This window comes from Cherax quadricarinatus, chromosome 100, assembly GCF_038502225.1.
Source record: "Cherax quadricarinatus isolate ZL_2023a chromosome 100, ASM3850222v1, whole genome shotgun sequence".
Lineage (NCBI taxonomy): Eukaryota > Metazoa > Arthropoda > Malacostraca > Decapoda > Parastacidae > Cherax > Cherax quadricarinatus.
Window position 1 is genome coordinate 10492984 of NC_091391.1, and position 12399 is coordinate 10505382.

A 12399-nucleotide genomic window follows, 5' to 3' on the forward strand; every position below is an offset into this window, starting at 1 on the left:
ACACTAACACCACCTTTCAAGACAGGTGAAAATGCTGACCTAGAAAATGCAGAGAACATTCATGGCAAACATAACTGTGATAAAACACCTCAGTTACTGGGAACACTTGAAGTTCCTCCTCAACTTGTACTCCCTAGAACAAAGGAGGGAGAGATACATAATTATTTACACTTGGAAAATTCTAGAGGAATTAGTAAGAAACTTGCACACGAAAATCACTCCCTATGAAAGCAAAAGACTCGGCGCCACTAACATGATAAGAGACAACACAATAAGTGTCTGGGACCCAAGACTGTTCAACTGCCTCCCAGAATACATAAAAGGGATTACCAATATATCTCAGGCTGTCTTCAAGAAGGAGCTGGACAGGAACCTAAAGGCAGTACCTGACCAGCCGGGCTGCGGTTCGTACTTCGGGTTGTGTGCAGTCAACAGTAACAGCCTGGTTGATCAGGCCCTGATCCACCATGAGGCCTGGTCACAGATCGGGCCGCGGGGGCGTTGACCCCCGAAACCCTCTCCAGGTATATTCCAGGTAATTGTTATAAGAGTAATAAGGTTTTTACATTAAAATTTGGAAAAACATATTGTCCATATTGGTCAGTACAGCAGCAAGTGGTGTTACAACATGATAGTTCATTACAGTAGTAGATAGAAATATCTCCCCCAGTTTGTTTTGTTCTAGAGTTGTAGACTGTTGTGTATCCTGGGAGTGAGTACTATTGTTTCTTGTTTAAGACAGGTTACAGTCAGAATAATACAGGAGAAGGTTGTGTTTAAGGAATCAAGGAGTACCAGGAGGTCATCACAGTATTTACTTAGTAATATTATAATTCAAAATTGTAATATTTTTAACATTACTTAGGACAGTGTTGGCTTGTGTTTCCGTGCAGTAAAGTCGTAGTTTAAAGGTTCAGTTAAAGGCAAAGAACAATAAAGGCTCTCCTCCTTAAATCAATAAATTACTAATTAAGTCATTGTTTAAGGGCAGTATTAGATGACGGTATTAAGTTTTCGGCTTCTCTTCTGGTTGAATTATTAACTCTGATAAAAATTATTAAACAAAAGAAAATGGTAATAAAGTCTGGGTTTAAAGGTTCAAATATATGGTTTATGGTAACAAAGCAGCTTTTCAAAGGCTTTAATATGAGCAGATTCTAATAATATAAGGGTTTAACTGTTGAAAATATAAATTATGGTAAATGTCTTTAAGTTCCTCTTATTTTGAAGCTTTATCTTGAATACAAAAGGCGAGAAAAAAGGAAACCGGTAATAAGGTATCGTTTTATTGGTTTACATCAGGATAGACAGTAATAAACTGTCAAATTCAGAATATACATGCAAGTAAACCACAATAATATCTGGGTTTAAGGGTTGAAATAAAGAGTTGACGGTAATCAACTCTCGGTTCCTCTATTCCCTCAACCTCTCAGTCCAACAATAACAAAGTGAACTAAGTATGGTGTCGTTAAGGTAAGATTTCTGCCTCATTTTTACCCTTATTTTCTCTCTCTTTGACCACCTTCATTCCCTCTAGTGGTGGGTAGTGATGCCCGTGATAGTCTCTTGCTCCCAGGAGACGGAGGCGTCCTCCTCTGCCTCGCATCAACCTGATTTAACCCCAGAATGTTCCATTATGATTATGTAACCCAGGGTAGTGTTACCAACCAGGATAACCCAGGGTAGTGTTATCCAACCAGGATAACCCAGGGTAGTGTTATCCACCCAGGATAACCCAGGGTAGTGTTATCCAACCAGGATAACCCAGGGTAGTGTTATCCAACCAGGATAACCCAGGGTAGTGTTATCCACCCAGGATAACCCAGGGTAGTGTTATCCAACCAGGATAACCCAGGGTAGTGTTAGCCACTCAGGATAACCCAGGGTAGAGTTATCCACCCAGGATAACCCAGGGTAGTGTTATCCACCCAGGATAACCCAGGGTAGTGTTAACCCAGGATAACCCAGGGTAGTGTTATCCACCCAGGATAACCCAGGGTAGAGTTATCCACCCTGGATAACCCAGGGTAGTGTTATCCAACCAGGATAACCCAGGGTAGTGTTATCCACCCAGGATAACCCAGGGTAGTGTTATCCAACCAGGATAACCCAGGGTAGTGTTATCCACCAAGGATAACCCAGGGTAGTGTTATCCACCCAGGATAACCCAGGGTAGTGTTATCCAACCAGGATAACCCAGGGTAGTGTTATCCACCCATGATAACCCAGGGTAGTGTTATCCACCCAGGATAACCCAGGGTAGTATTATCCACCCAGGATAACCCAGGGTAGTGTTATCCACCCAGGATAACCCAGGGTAGTGTTACCCACCCAGGATAACCCAGGGTAGTGTTATCCACCCAGGATAACCCAGGGTAGTGTTATCCACCCAGGATAACCCAGGGTAGTGTTATCAGCACAGGATAACCCAGGGTAGTGTTATCCACCCAGGATAACCCAGGGTAGTGTTATCAGCACAGGATAACCCAGGGTAGTGTTATCCACCCAGGATAACCCAGGGTAGTGTTATCCACCCAGGATAACCCAGGGTAGTGTTATCCACCCAGGATAACCCAGGGTAGCATTATCCAACCAGGATAACCCAGTGTAGTGTTATCCACCCAGGATAACCCAGGGTAGTGTTATCAGCACAGGATAACCCAGGGTAGTGTTATCCACCCAGGATAACCCAGGGTAGTGTTATCAGCACAGGATAACCCATGGTAGTGTTATCCAACCAGGATAACCCAGGGTAGTGTTATCCAACCAGGATAACCCAGGGTAGTGTTATCCACCCAGGATAACCCAGGGTAGTGTTATCCACCCAGGATAACCCAGTTTAGTGTTATCCACCCAGGATAACCCAGGGTAGTGTTATCCACCCAGGATAACCCAGGGTAGTGTTATCAGCACAGGATAACCCAGGGTAGTGTTATCCACCCAGGATAACCCAGGGTAGTGTTATCAGCACAGGATAACCCAGGGTAGTGTTATCCACCCAGGATAACCCAGGGTAGTGTTATCCACCCAGGATAACCCAGGGTAGTGTTATCCACCCAGGATAACCCAGGGTAGTGTTATCCAACCAGGATAACCCAGGGTAGTGTTATCCACCCAGGATAACCCAGGGTAGTGTTATCAGCACAGGATAACCCAGGGTAGTGTTATCCACCCAGGATAACCCAGGGTAGTGTTATCAGCACAGGATAACCCAGGGTAGTGTTATCCAACCAGGATAACCCAGGGTAGTGTTATCCAACCAGGATAACCCAGGGTAGCGTTATCCAACCAGGATAATCCAGGGTAGTGTTATCCAACCAGGATAACCCAGGGTAGTGTTATCCACCCAGGATAACCCAGGGTAGTGTTATCCAACCAGGATAACCAGGATAGTGTTATCCAACCAGGATAACCCAGGGTAGTGTTATCCAACCAGGATAACCCAGGGTAGTGTTATCCACCCAGGATAACCCAGGGTAGTGTTATCAGCACAGGATAACCCAGGGTAGTGTTATCAGCACAGGATAACCCAGGGTAGTGTTATCCACCCAGGATAACCAAGGGTAGTGTTATCAGCACAGGAAAACCCAGGGTAGTGTTATCCACCCAGGATAACCCAGGGTAGTGTTATCAGCACAGAATAACCCAGGGTAGTGTTATCAGCACAGGATAACCCAGGGTAGTGTTATCCACCCAGGATAACCCACGGTAGTGTTATCCACCCAGGATAACCCAGGGTGGTGTTATCCACCCAGGATAACCCAGGGTTGTATTATCCACCCAGGATAACCCAGGATAGTGTTATCCACCCAGGATAACCCAGTGTAGTGTTATCCACCCAGGATAACCCAGGGTAGTGTTATCCACCCAGGATAACCCAGGGTAGTGTTATCAGCCCAGGATAACCCAGGGTAGTGTTTTCCACCCAGGATAACCCAGGGTAGTGTTATCCACCCAGGATAACCCAGGGTAGTGTTATCGAACCAGGATAACCCAGGGTTGTGTTATCCACCCTGGATAACCCAGGGTAGTGTTATCCCCGCAGGATAATCCAGGGTAGTGTTATCCACCCAGGATAACCCAGGGTAGTGTTATCCACCCATGATAACCCAGGGAAGTGTTATCCACCCTGGATAACCCAGGGTAGTGTTATCCACCCAGGATAACCCATGGTAGTGTTATCCACCCAGGATAACCCAGGGTAGTTATCCACCCAGGATAACCCAGGGTACTGTTATCCACACAGGATAACCCAGGGTAGTGTTATCCACCCAGGATAACCCAGAGTAGTGTTATCCACCAAGGATAACCCAGGGTAGTGTTATCCACACAGGATAACCCAGGGTAGTGTTATCAACCCAGGATAACCCAGGGTAGTTATCAACCCAGGATAACCCAGGGTACTGTTATCCACACAGGATAACCCAGGGTAGTGTTATCCTCCCAGGATAACCCAGGGTAGTTATCCACCCAGGATAACCCAGGGTAGTGTTATACACACAGGATAACCCAGGGTAGTGTTATCTACACAGTACAACCCAGGGTAGTGTTATCAACCCAGGACAACTCAGGGTAGTGTTATCCACCCAGGATAACCCAGGGTAGTGTTATCAGGACAGGATAACCCAGGGTAGTGTTATCCACCCAGGGTAACCCAAAGTAGTGTTATCCACCAAGGATAACCCAGGGTATTGTTATCCACCCAGGATAACCCAGGGTAGTGTTATCCACACAGTATAACCCAGGTTAGTGTTATCAACCCAGGATAACCCAGAGTAGTGTTATCCACCAAGGATAACCCAGGGTAGTGTTATCCACACAGGATAACCCAGGGTAGTGTTATCAACCCAGGATAACCCAGGGTAGTGTTATCAGCAGAGGATAACCCAGGCTATTGTTATCAGCACAGGACAATCCAGTGTAGTGTTATCCACCCAGGATAACCCAGGGTAGTGTTTTCCACACAGGATAACCCAGGGTAGTGTTATCCACCCAGGATAACCCAGGGTAGTGTTATCCACACAGGATAACCCAGGGTAGTGTTATCCACCCAGGATAACCCAGGGTAGTGTTATCAACCCAGGGTAACCCAGGGTAGTGTTATCAGCACAGGATAACCCAGGGTAGTGTTATCAACCCAGGATAACCCAGGGTAGTGTTATCCACCCTGGATAACCCAGGGTAGTGTTATCAGCACAGGATAACCCAGGGTAGTGTTATCAACCCAGGATAACCCAGGGTAGTGTTATCAACCCAGGATAACCCAGGGTAGTGTTATCAACCCAGGATAACCCAGGGTAGTGTTATCCACCCTGGATAACCCAGGGTAGTGTTATCAGCACAGGATAACCCAGGGTAGTGTTATCCACCCAGGATAACCCATGGTAGTGTTATCCAACCAGGATAACCCAGGGTAGTGTTATCCAACCAGGATAACCCAGGGTAGTGTTATCCACCCAGGATAACGCAGGATAGTGTTATCCAACCAGGATAACCCTGGGTAGTGTTATCCACCCAGGATAACCCAGGGTAGTGTTATCCAACCAGGATAACCCTGGGTAGTGTTATCCAACCAGGATAACCCAGGGTAATGTTATCCACCCAGGATAACCCAGGGTAGTGTTATCCAACCAGGATAACCCAGGGTAGTGTTATCCACCCAGGATGACCCAGGGTAGTGTTGTCCACCAGGATAACCCAGGGTAGTGTTATCCACCCAGGATAACCCAGGGTAGTGTTATCCACCCAGGATAACCCAGGGTAGTGTTTTCCACCCAGGATAACCCATGGCAGTGTTATCCACCCAGGATAAGGCAGGGTAGTGTTATCCACCCAGGATAACCCAGGGTAGTGTTATCCAACCAGGATAACCCAGGGTAGTGCTATCCAACCAGGAAAACCCAGGGTTGTGTTATCCACCCTGGATAACCCAGGGTAGTGTTATCCACCCAGGAGAACCCAGGGTAGTGTTATCAGCGCAGGATAACCCAGTGTAGTGTTATCCACCAGGATAACCCAGGGTAGTGTTTTCCACCCAGGATAACCCAGGGTAGTGTTATCCACCCAGGATAACCCAGGGTAGTGTTATCCAACCAGGATAACCCAGGATAGTGTTATCCACCCAGGATAACCCAGGGTAGTGTTATCCACCCAGGATAACCCAGGATAGTGTTATCCATAAGGATAACCCAGGGTAGTGTTATCCACCCAGGATAACCCAGGGTAGTGTTATCCACCCAGGATAACCCAGGGTAGTGTTATCCACCCATGATAACCAAGGGTTGTGTTATCCACCCAGGATAACCCAGGGTAGTGTTATCAGCACAGGATAACCCAGGGTAGTGTTATCAGCACAGGATAACCCAGGGTAGTGTTATCCACCAGGATAACCCAGGGTATTGTTATCTACCCACGATAACCCAGGGTAGTGTTATCCACCCAGGATAACCCAGGGTAGTGTTATCCAACCAGGATAACCTAGGGTAGTGTTATCCACCCAAGATAACCCAGGGTTAGTGTTATCCACACAGGATAACCCAGGGTTGTGTTATCCACCCAGGATAACCCAGGGTAGTGTTATCCAACCAGGTTAACCCAGGGTTAGTGTTATTAACACAGGATAACCCAGGGTTAGTGTTATTAACACAGGATAACCCAGGGTAGTGTTATCCACACAGGATAACCCAGGGTAGTGTTATCCACTCAGGATAACCCAGGGTAGTGTTATCCACCCAGGATAACCCAGGGTTAGTGTTATCCACCATGATAACCCAGGGTAGCGTTGTCCACCCAGGATAACCCAGGGTAGTGTTATCCACCCAGGATAACCCAGGGTAGTGTTATCCACCCAGGATAACCCAGGGTAGTGTTATCCACCCAGGATAACCCAGGGTAGTGTTATCAGCACAGGATAACCCAGGGCAGTGTTATCAGCACAGGATAACCCAGGGTAGTGTTATCCACCCAGGATAACCCAGGGTAGTGTTATCCACCCAGGATAACCCAGGGTAGTGTTATCCACCCAGGATAACCCAGGGTAGTGTTATCCACACAGGATAACCCAGGGTAGTGTTATCCACCCAGGATAACCCAGGGTAGTGTTATCCACCCAGGATAACCCAGGGTAGTGTTATCCACCCAGGATAACCCAGGGTAGTGTTATCAACCCAGGATAACCCAGGGTAGTGTTATCAACCCAGGATAACCCAGGGTAGTGTTATCAACCCAGGATAACCCAGGGTAGTGTTATCCACCCAGGATAACCCAGGGTAGTGTTATCCACCCAGGATAAGCCAGGGTAGTGTTATCAGCACAGGATAACCCAGGGTAGTGTTATCCACCCAGGATAACCCATGATAGTGTTATCCAACCAGGATAACCCAGGGTAGTGCTATCCAACCAGGATAACCCAGGGTAGTGTTATCCACCCAGGATAACCCAGAATAGTGTTATCCAACCAGGATAACCCTGGGTAGTGTTATCCACCCAGGATAACCCAGGGTAGTGTTATCCATCCAGGATAACCCTGGGTAGTGTTATCCATCCAGGATAACCCAGGGTAGTGTTATCCACCCAGGATAACCCAGGGTAGTGTTATCCAACCAGGATAACCCAGGGTAGTGTTATCCACCCAGGATAACCCAGGGTAGTGTTAGCCACCCAGGATAACCCAGGGTAGTGTTATCTGCCCAGGATAATGGAGGGTAGTGTTATCCACCCAGGATAACCCAGTTTAGTGTTATCCACCCAGGATAACCCAGGGTAGTGTTATCCACCCAGGATAACCCAGGGTACTGTTATATACCCAGGATAACACAGGGTAGTGTTATCCACCCAGCATAACCCAGGGTAGTGTTATCCACCCAGGATAACCCAGGGTAGTGTTATCCACCCACGATAACCCAGGGTAGTGTTATCCACCCAGGATAACCCAGGGTAGTGTTATCCAACCAGGATAACCCAGGGTAGTGTTATCCACCCAGGATAACCCAGGGTAGTGTTATCCACACAGGATAACCCAGGGTAGTGTTATCCACACAGGATAACCCAGGGTAGTGTTATCCACCCAGGATAACCCAGGGTAGTGTTATCCACCCAGGATAACCCAGGGTTAGTGTTATCCAACAGGATAACCCAGGGTAGTGTTATCCACCCATGATAACCCAGGGTAGTGTTATCCACCCAGGATAACCCAGGGTAGTGTTATCTACCCAGGATAACCCAGGGTAGTGTTATCCACCCAGGATAACCCAGGGTAGTGTTATCCACCCAGAATAACCCAGGGTAGTGTTATCCACCCAGCATAACGCAGGATAGTGTTATCCACCCAGGATAACCCAGGGTAGTGTTATCCAACCAGGATAACCCAGGGTAGTGTTATCCAACCAGGATAACCCAGGGTAGTGTTATCCACCCAGCATAACCCAGGGTAGTGTTATCCACCCAGGATAACCCAGGGTATTGTTATCCAACCAGGATAACCCAGGGTAGTGTTATCCACCCTGGATAACCCAGGATAGTGTTATCCACCCAGGATAACCCTGGGTAGTGTTATCCAAACAGGATAACCCAGGGTAGTGTTATCCACCCAGGATAACCCAAGGTAGTGTTATCCACCCAGGATAACCCAGGGTAGTGTTATCCAACCAGGATAACCCAAGGTAGTGTTATCAACCCAGGATAACCCAGGGTAGTGTTATCCACCCAGGATAACCCTGGGTAGTGTTATCCACCCAGGATAACCCTGGGCTGTGTTATCCACCCAGGATAACCCAGGGTAGTGTTATCCACCCATGATAACACAGGGTAGTGTTATCCACCCAGGATAACCCAGGGTAGTGTTGTCCACGTAGGATAACCCAGGGTATTGTTATCCACCCATGGTAGTGTTATCGACCCATGATAACACAGGGTAGTGTTATCCACCCAGGATAACCCAGGGTAGTGTTAGCCACCCAGGATAACCCAGAGTAGTGTTATCCAACCAGGATAACCCAGGGTAGTGTTATCCACCCAGGATAACCCAGGGTAGTATTACCCACCCAGGATAACCCAGGGTTGTGTTATCCACCCAGGATAACCCAGGGTAGTGTTATCCACCCAGGATAACCCAGGGAAGTGTTATCCACCCAGGATAACCCAGGGTAGTGTTATCCACCCAGGATAACCCAGGGTAGTGTTATCCACCCAGCATAATGCAGGGTAGTGTTATCCACCCAGGATAACCCAGGGTAGTGTTATCCAACCAGGATAACCCAGGGTATTGTTATCCAACCAGGATAACCCAGGATAGTGTTATCCACCCAGTATAACCCAGGGTAGTGTTATCCACCCAGGATAACCCAGGGTATTGTTATCCAACCAGGATAACCCACGGTAGTGTTATCCACCCTGGATAACCCAGGATAGTGTTATCCACCCAGGATAACCTAGTATTAGTGTTATCCACACAGGATAACCCAGGGAAGTGTTATCCACCCAGATTAACCCAGGGTAGTGTTATCCACCCAGGATAACCCAGGGTAGTGTTATCCAAACTGGATAACCCAGGGTAGTGTTATCCACCCAGGATAACCCAGGGTAGTGTTATCCACCCAGGATAACCCAGGGTAGTGTTATCCAACCAGGATAACCCAAGGTAGTGTTATCAACCCAGTATAACCCAGGGTGGTGTTATCCACCCAGGATAACCCAGGGTAGTGTTATCCACCCAGGATAACCCAGGGCTGTGTTATCCACCCAGGATAACCCAGGGTAGTGTTATCCACCCAGGATAACCCAGGGTAGTGTTATCCACCCATGATAACCCAGGGTAGTGTTATCCAACCATGATAACCCAGGGTAGTGTTATCCACCCATGGTAATGTTATCCACCGAGGATAACCCAGGGTAGTGTTATCCACCCAGAATAACCCAGGGTACTGTTATCCAACCAGGATAACCCAGGGTTGTGTTATCCACCCAGGATAACCCAGGGTAGTGTTATCCAACAAGGATAACCCAGGGTAGTGTTACCCACCCAGGATAACCCAGGGTAGTGTTATCCACCCAGGATAACCCAGGGTAGTGTTATCAGCACAGGATAACCCAGGGTAGTGTTATCCACCCAGGATAACCCAGGGTAGTGTTATCCACCCAGGATAACCCAGGGTAGTGTTATCCACCCAGGATAACCCAGGGTAGTGTTATCCACCCAGGATAACCCAGGGTAGTGTTATCCACCCAGGATAACCCAGGGTAGTGTTATCCACCCAGGATAACCCAGGGTAGTGTTATCAGCACAGGATAACCCAGGGTAGTGTTATCCACCCAGGATAACCCAGGGTAGTGTTATCCACCCAGGATAACCCAGGGTAGTGTTATCAGCACAGGATAACCCAGGGTAGTGTTATCAACCCAGGATAACCCAGGGTAGTGTTATCAACCCAGGATAACCCAGGGTAGTGTTATCAACCCAGGATAACCCAGGGTAGTGTTATCCACCCAGGATAACCCAGGGTAGTGTTATCAGCACAGGATAACCCAGGGTAGTGTTATCCACCCAGGATAACCCAGGGTAGTGTTATCCACCCAGGATAACCCAGGGTAGTGTTATCCAACCAGGATAACCCAGGGTAGTGTTATCCACCCAGGATAACCCAGGGTAGTGTTATCCAACCAGGATAACCCAGGGTAGTGTTATCCACCCAGGATAACCCAGGGTAGTGTTATCCAACCAGGATAACCCAGGGTAGTGTTATCCAACCAGGATAACCCAGGGTAGTGTTATCCACCCAGGATAACCCAGGGTAGTGTTATCCAACCAGGATAACCCAGGGTAGTGTTATCCACCCAGGATAACCCAGGGTAGTGTTATCCACCAGGATAACCCAGGGTAGTGTTATCCACCCAGGATAACCCAGGGTAGTGTTATCCACCCAGGATAACCCAGGGTAGTGTTATCCACCCAGGATAACCCATGGTAGTGTTATCCACCCAGGATAACCCAGGGTAGTGTTATCCACCCAGGATAACCCAGGGTAGTGTTATCCAACCAGGATAACCCAGGGTAGTGTTATCCAACCAGGATAACCCAGGGTAGTGTTATCCACCCAGGATAACCCAGGGTAGTGTTATCCACCCAGGATAACCCAGGGTAGTGTTATCCAACCAGGATAACCCAGGGTAGTGTTATCCACCCAGGATAACCCAGGGTAGTGTTATCCACCCAGGATAACCCAGGGTAGTGTTATCCAACCAGGATAACCCAGGGTAGTGTTATCCACCAGGATAACCCAGGGTAGTGTTTTCCACCCAGGATAACCCAGGGTAGTGTTATCCACCCAGGATAACCCAGGGTAGTGTTATCCACCCAGGATAACCCAGGATAGTGTTATCCACCCAGGATAACCCAGGGTAGTGTTATCCACCCAGGATAACCCAGGGTAGTGTTATCCACCCAGGATAACCCAGGGTAGTGTTATCCACCCAGGATAACCCAGGGTAGTGTTATCCACCCAGGATAACCCAGGGTAGTGTTATCCACCCAGGATAACCCAGGGTAGTGTTATCCACCCAGGATAACCCAGGGTAGTGTTATCAGCACAGGATAACCCAGGGTAGTGTTATCAGCACAGGATAACCCAGGGTAGTGTTATCCACCCAGGATAACCCAGGGTAGTGTTATCCACCCAGGATAACCCAGGGTAGTGTTATCCACCCAGGATAACCCAGGGTAGTGTTATCCAACCAGGATAACCCAGGGTAGTGTTATCCACCCAGGATAACCCAGGGTAGTGTTATCCACCCAGGATAACCCAGGGTAGTGTTATCCACCCAGGATAACCCAGGGTAGTGTTATCCAACCAGGTTAACCCAGGGTTAGTGTTATTAACACAGGATAACCCAGGGTAGTGTTATCCCCACAGGATAACCCAGGGTAGTGTTATCCACTCAGGATAACCCAGGGTAGTGTTATCCACCCAGGATAACCCAGGGTTAGTGTTATCCACCATGATAACCCAGGGTATCGTTGTCCACCCAGGATAATCCAGGGTTGTGTTATCCACCCAGGATAACCCAGGGTAGTGTTATCCACCCAGGATAACCCAGGGTAGTGTTATCCACCCAGGATAACCCAGGGTAGTGTTATCAGCACAGGATAAACCAGGGTATTGTTATCAGCACAGGACAATCCAGGGTACTGTTATCCTCCCAGGATAACCCAGGGTAGTGTTATCCACACAGGATAACCCAGGGTAGTGTTATCCACCCAGGATAACCCAGGGTAGTGTTATCCACACAGGATAACCCAGGGTAGTGTTATCCACCGAGGATAACCCAGGGTAGTGTTATCAACCCAGGGGTAACCCAGGGTAGTGTTATCAGCACAGGATAACCCAGGGTAGTGTTATCAACCCA

At 48.1% G+C, this 12399-nt stretch overlaps 1 protein-coding gene across 2 annotated transcripts in view; it reads left to right on the forward strand.

The window, feature by feature from the left end:
- Window positions 1–1384: 1384 nt before the first annotated feature.
- Window positions 1385–12399, forward strand: part of LOC138851113 (zinc finger protein 84-like) — a 67188-nt gene continuing 56173 nt past the window's right edge. The window contains exon 1 of one of the 2 annotated variants that reach the window (XM_070079649.1): window positions 1385–1473. The gene's annotated coding sequence lies outside the window, so the exon portion shown is untranslated. The remainder of the gene's footprint in view (window positions 1474–12399) is intronic. The other variant, XM_070079650.1, reaches the window with a different exon arrangement.